Below are 6,370 nucleotides of genomic sequence, written 5' to 3' on the forward strand. Positions count from 1 at the left end.
ATGTTCATTTTTGGGTGAACTAACCCTTTAAGCTCTTCCTTCTTCCTTGTTCCTGCACTCTTTCATGAAAAGCTGGGGCGTTGTTTCGCAGAAGAAAGGGTTATGGCTGTACAAAGATTAAATATTACACTGCTTATTATGTAATCATGCACTGTAAAAAATTGCTGTAGATTCTACAGCAAAATTCTACAGAAATTTATTGTTTTATCATTTTACAAGTTATTACTGTAATTCGCAATGCATTATGGGTCAAAAGGAGTATTACAGTTGTTTACTGTATATTTCCCTGTCAACTGTAAATTGATTTACAGGTAAGAGGTGTTTTCACTGTAGTTCATACGTTTTACAACAATTTACTGTGACGTGGCATTATGGGATTGCGCGGGCTGATTACATTTGAAATCTGGTGGACTGGAGCAGGGCAGGATCGAGTTGAAGATAAAAGGCACTATTTACTCAATTTTTGGTAAGTTAACTTAAATTTACGTCCATAAATATTTACAATCTAATGTATTACTTAATGAGCGATTCATATTTTGAACAGAATTCATAACATTGGCATGTCATTATATCATGCAATTATTGATCGACTTAACAACTGCGTGTTATCAGGACATTTAGTGTGATGTAAAAGTGTTTGATTCCTATATTTTCCATCGAAACGTTACGTGTATTTAGTAAAGCAATGTGTCTTTAATTTTAAATTTCTTGTTTCAGGCGAGGCAATCGCGACGGCGCGCGCTCAGTGGTGAGGCGATCTGAACTTACAAGCACAAGGTAAAACTATCTTAAATGTTATGGACGAATGCTGCAGTTTGTTACAGTTTTATTTGAATTTGCTCTCAAGAGAGTATTTTAGAGCATTGCAGTTTGCAAGACGACAGATCGGATCCACTTAAGTCTTGGTGAGAGTTAGCTTTCTTGACGAAAACATATTGGAATAGGCTATATTAACATCGTTGGATGCTGCTATTTTCTCATTTATTTTACCAGTTTTGATTTCGTTTGATTTCGATTTTCGTATGAGAGCATGTAAAACCAGTGTTTAATAAAGGCCTGCATCATAACTATTTAACGCAAATCAATTTGCAGCGCGCAATGATAGTAACGTTAACAGGCCTATGCCTGTTCGTCATGCTCTCCAGAGAGTATTTTTTCGAGCATTTGCACATTTTGCAGTTTGGAAAACAAGGCATACTGAAGTGCTCTTGAGAAGGAACGTAAATCCGCACGTGCAGTTAGCTTTGCTGATGAAAAACATTAGAATATGATTTTAACATCGTTGCATGATGCTGCTATTTAAATCATTTATTTCACTAGTTTGGATTTATTATTGAGAGCAAGTAAACCCAGTGTTTAACAAATCCCTGCGTCATAACTAAATTCAAAATGACTGGCAAAATATTTGAAAGTTAATTTTATTTTCTGTTCAAAGTTCCCATATTTATCGTTTTCTTATATAACTTGAACCTAAATCTAAATGAGAAATGTATCACTGTAAATTATCAATATGATAGCAATATCATTGTAGGTCACATTAATGTTCTAAACTGCTGTTTTACCTGTGGTGTAACGTTACCTGACTTTTCACGTGCATTTAAAAATGTGCAGCTTTTAAGTTTCATTTATAGAGACCATACAGGTTATCAGAAGTCTTGTAAAGGTGCTAGATTTGACCAGACACAACACTGATTTGCAAGATTGGATACCGTCATTTCACATGCATGTACAACTCTGAATTACTTAATTAGGCATTTAAAAATGCCATATTGATGAGGGCTGGGAAATCTCTCTGTACTGCATTTACTGCATACTGCACTTAATTACATTAAATTTTTTTTCCTTTTATTTTTTATTGTAGATGTCAGCAACAGCAGCTGAAGTGGAAAAAAGTTCTACACTTTCAGACTCTCTGAGACCAATTGTCTTAGGTAATGTACGTTCCAGAATCTTTAAATTACTTAATACATTTTGCCTGTTGTATTTTAGCATACATTTTTATAAACTGTTTTCTTTTTTCTCTTCATTTGTTTTATTTTTAGGTGAAATTCTCACTGCAACCCAGTGGATGCTGAGTATTGAGGGTCAAGTGGTTCTGAATCAACACCCCAATTTCATGGCTGAATTTGCTGCTTTGTTTGCAACTTACTACAACTTTAATCTGGTGTACCAGCACGAGGCATCCTGCACACTTGAATTTGTTCAAAGGTAACAGATTACTGAAATATAAATTTGTATATGTTAAAGGATTAGTTCATCTAAAAATTAATGTTAGTTCACCTGTCATTAATTAACTACTGGCCTTCGTTCATTTTCGGAACACAAATTAAGATATTTTTGATGAAATCTTACAGTGTTTCTGAACCACACATAGGCCACAAAATCATTGCAACTTCCAAGGTCCAGAAAAGCAGTTAAGACAATGTTAAAATATACCATGTGACTACACTGGATCAACCACAAAATCTCTTCTCTTCTGTGTCAATCTCTGACGCTGTAGTAAACAGTGCATCGCTTCCAGGTTCTACGTTAGAACAAAAAGTATTCTCATCACTTCATAACATTGAGGTTGATCCACTGAAGTTACATGGACTACTTTAATGAGGTTTTCACTACCTTTCTGGCCCCCGGACGTTGTAATGACGTTGTGGTCTATGTGTGGTTCAGATACCTCTCTGATTTCATCAAACACATCTTAATGTGTGTTCCTGAAAATGAATGAAGGTCAGTAGTGACAGATTAACGAGTAATTAATTACAGAAATGTCATTTTGTGGTGAACAAATCCTTTTTAGTAGTGCAAATAATGCTTATTGTAAAGTGGTATATTTTCATAAGTCTGCACATGATCCTAAAGCTTCTGCTTGTATTTTTCTCACTGATTTTTGAGCAGATGTTTACCAAGAACATCAATGAAAGTGGAAAGACCTCAGAGAAGAGGCACAACACAGTCAATCCTACTCTTCTCATTAGGCTACCCTGTGGACCTTGAGTGGTTAAGCATGTGAGTTGTCAAATGTATATATAAAACAAAAAAATGAGAAGTCTATAATTACACAAAATGTAAAAAAGTACAAAATGTAAGATGTGAGTTAACAATTTTGACATTCTGTTGTTTGAGCTTAAAGGGATAGTTCACTTTGAAATTAATTTTTGATATGTTTGATCTTACCTCAAGGGCATCCAAGATGTAAGTGTCTTTGTTTCCACAGTATTTTCAATTTTGACATTTTTCAGTCAAACCGTTGTTGTCTATCAGTCATACACTGGAGGCTAAGGGGGTCCACCAAAGAGCATGCACAGAGAAGTCCAAATTAAACATGATTTAATGACTCGTAAATGTAAGTAAACATTGAAGGCCTAAGACCCGAAACGAGCGTTTTTTTTGAGAAAACGAACAGTATTTGTATCGTTTTTACCTCGTGTAGTCACAGTGACGTCCAAGTGACCTGAATCAGTTGTTCAATGTCCAACTGAACCGAACTGAATCAGTTCAATGTTACGCCGGAAGTGATCGCTTGCGTGTGACGTCACTCAATATTTACACGGAGATTTCGGAAGTTTTACCTTTTACTAAACATATTTAGATATACCGAAATCGTCTTTAAAGGGTTAGTTCACCCAAAAATGAAAATTAAGTCATTAATTACTCACCCCCATGCTGTACCAACCCCGTAAGACCTTCGTTCGTCTTCGGAACACAAATTAAGATATTTTTGATTAAATTTGAGAGCTGTATAACTACCACATTGGCTCCTAAGGGACTGCCTCTTGACGGCCCAGAAAGTCAATGAAGAAAATGTTTAAATATCCCAAGTGACTACCGTGGCTCAACTATATGTTTATCAAGCGACATGAATACTTTTTGTGCGAAAAAACAAACAAAAATAACGAGTTTATTCGACTATTTCTTTTCTTCCTTGTAGGCCAGAACGAGAATTCCTTAGATTTCCACGACGCATGTGCGAGATTTGCGATCTGCTTACACCAGCTTAGATCGCAATTCTCGCGCATGCGTCGTGGAAATCTAAGGAAGTCTCGTTCTGGCCTACAAGGAAGAAAAGAAATAGTAAGGCAAAATAGGAGGCAAAAAGACAAAATAATTAATCAGAATACCTAGCAAAAGTGTCTCCTGCTCCTCGCTCATGGACAGCTCCTATTCATACTCTCCGCCTCTGCATGTATCGGAAGGGAATGATTCAGATTTCACATGCCACTGCACTAGATGACAGACGGTTTGCTCTCGTCACATCTACGTCGTCAAGCTCTGTTTGAGTCTGCGCGTCAGGGACGGAAGTGCTAACAAATTGCCAAAAACGGGCTTCAATCGTCTCAATGGAGTTCCAATGAGATCGCTCTGTCCATTTCTTTTACTGTCTATGGTATAAACAAAGAGTGACGTAGGCGCGCAAGCGATCACTTCCAGCGCATGCGCAGACCGAAGCGCCCGTGCCGGCAGATCATTTTGTCGTGGCTATGATTACAAGAGGTAAAAATGATATAAATCCTGTTCGTTTTCTCACATAAACCGCTCGTTTCGTGTCTTAGGCCATCAATGTGTACTTACATGTACGAGTCATTAAATCATGTTTAATTTGGACTTCTCTGTGCTGCTCTTTGAGGTGAACCAATTGAGGACCCCCTTCACCTCCAGTGTATGACTGACAGACAACAACGGTTTGACCAAAAAATGTCAAAATTGAAACTACTGTGGAAACAAAGACACCTACATCTTGGATCCCCTTGAGGTAAGATAAAACATATCAAAAATTAATTTCAAAGTGAACTATCACCCAAAAATGGAAAATCATTCACCATTTCCTCACCCCCATGTTGTTAAAAACCTGTATGAGTTTCTGTCTTCTGCTGAACTTAGATATTTTGAAGAATGTTGGTAATCAAACAGTTGGTGGTAGCCATTTACTTTCAGTTGTCTGGTTACCAAAATTCTTTAAGATATCATCTTTTGTGTTCAACAAAGAAAGAAACTCATACAGATTTGGAACAACTTGAGGGTGAGTAAATGATGACAGAATTTTCATTTTTGGATGAACTATCCCTTTAACTTTTATTGAACCCAGTATCTTGGTGTTAAGCCTTATTTGTAGTTATTTTGTGACTGATTTTGAAAAGATTTTCTGTACTTGAAAAAGTAAAATTGTTGTTACCAGTCTTGTAGTAATTTGCTGATTATTTTAATAAATATTTTTCTACAACAGCTTTGACTTTGTGTTTGTTTTTTTAAATGATTATTTTAATGCATCTACATCAATATAATGGTAAATAATAGAGTACAGTTCACTGTTAAAATGATTCTTTTCAGCTTTTTAAATGTTAAACTATTACAGCATCTACTTGAATTTTGGGGGTATTTTACAGGATTTTATTGGCAACTTTATTGCCAGGTAAATACTGTACTTTAGTGAAATTACAAAATATTGCTGTAAAATAAAATACAGGTTTAATTCAATGTTACTGTAAAAAACCCTATAAATTACTGTATACCTATAAATTTAATATACAACAATCAACTGTAAATTGCTTTACAGTATTACACTGTAATCAATTTTACAGCAATTTCCAACATTTTTACAGGATTTTATTGGCAACTTTTTTGCCAGTAAATTCCTGTAAATTCTACAGGAAATTTTTTACAGTGTGGGTGTTTTATTAAGTATTTTTTTACACTATAAGTTTCCTTATTTCACTTTAACTTTCCTCTATTATCTCTTGAAGCAACACTAAATTAACAAGGGGTCTAGACAAAGAAAGAAAGGAGATGCTAGCAGGAAGTCTGAGAACATTTAATAAAAACATAACTGATCTATTTTCTCATGGTGCAAACATTGTTGCTTCATTCAAATGTGATTTCACTAAACATATAATGTAAAAGTTTTTTCAAAGAATTTGAAAAAAGTGAAAAATACAAAAGAAAGATAAAAAATTATTTTAAAAAGTCAAATATAGATTGCATCAAGTTACTGTAAAATACAGTTTTGTACAATTAGGCTACAAATGCAGAGCATATTTTACAGCCACAAATAATACAGTATATTAACACTGTTGATCAGATAAATTGGTATTAAAAACAACTACTTTTCAGATTATTCTCAATAAAGACTTTTATTAAAGCTGCTCTGTTTATACTTCAGTTTATAAAGTCTATTTCTTTCATGTGCAATAACTAAAATAATAAGTTTATAGCTATAAAAGGGTTTTATGACAAAATATTGGCTTCCACGTGGGGGAAAAAATAGGATGCCCACTTGAATTATCTAACAAATGATATCCTTGGGTAGGCTAAATGTTATTTATTCAAGCTTCACATTACTCAAAAGGAAAACATGCACATATTGCAGTTAAGAAAAGAC

The 6,370-nt window shown here is 34.8% G+C and overlaps 2 long non-coding RNA genes across 2 annotated transcripts in view; one reads left to right on the plus strand and one right to left on the minus strand.

Moving 5' to 3' along the window:
• The window catches only part of LOC148973614 (uncharacterized), a 543,652-nt gene that overhangs the window by 460,205 nt on the left and 77,077 nt on the right, over window positions 1-6,370 (minus strand). The window lies entirely within an intron of this gene.
• On the plus strand, window positions 154-3,323 carry LOC120485086 (uncharacterized). Its single transcript, XR_016146435.1, has 5 exons — window positions 154-466; window positions 718-777; window positions 1,862-1,931; window positions 2,043-2,208; window positions 2,893-3,323. It is a non-coding gene; the product is annotated as an uncharacterized LOC120485086 (long non-coding RNA).

Source organism: Pimephales promelas, chromosome 14 (assembly GCF_988280905.1).
Source record: "Pimephales promelas chromosome 14, fPimPro1.hap1.1, whole genome shotgun sequence".
NCBI classification, from domain to species: Eukaryota; Metazoa; Chordata; class Actinopteri; order Cypriniformes; family Leuciscidae; genus Pimephales; species Pimephales promelas.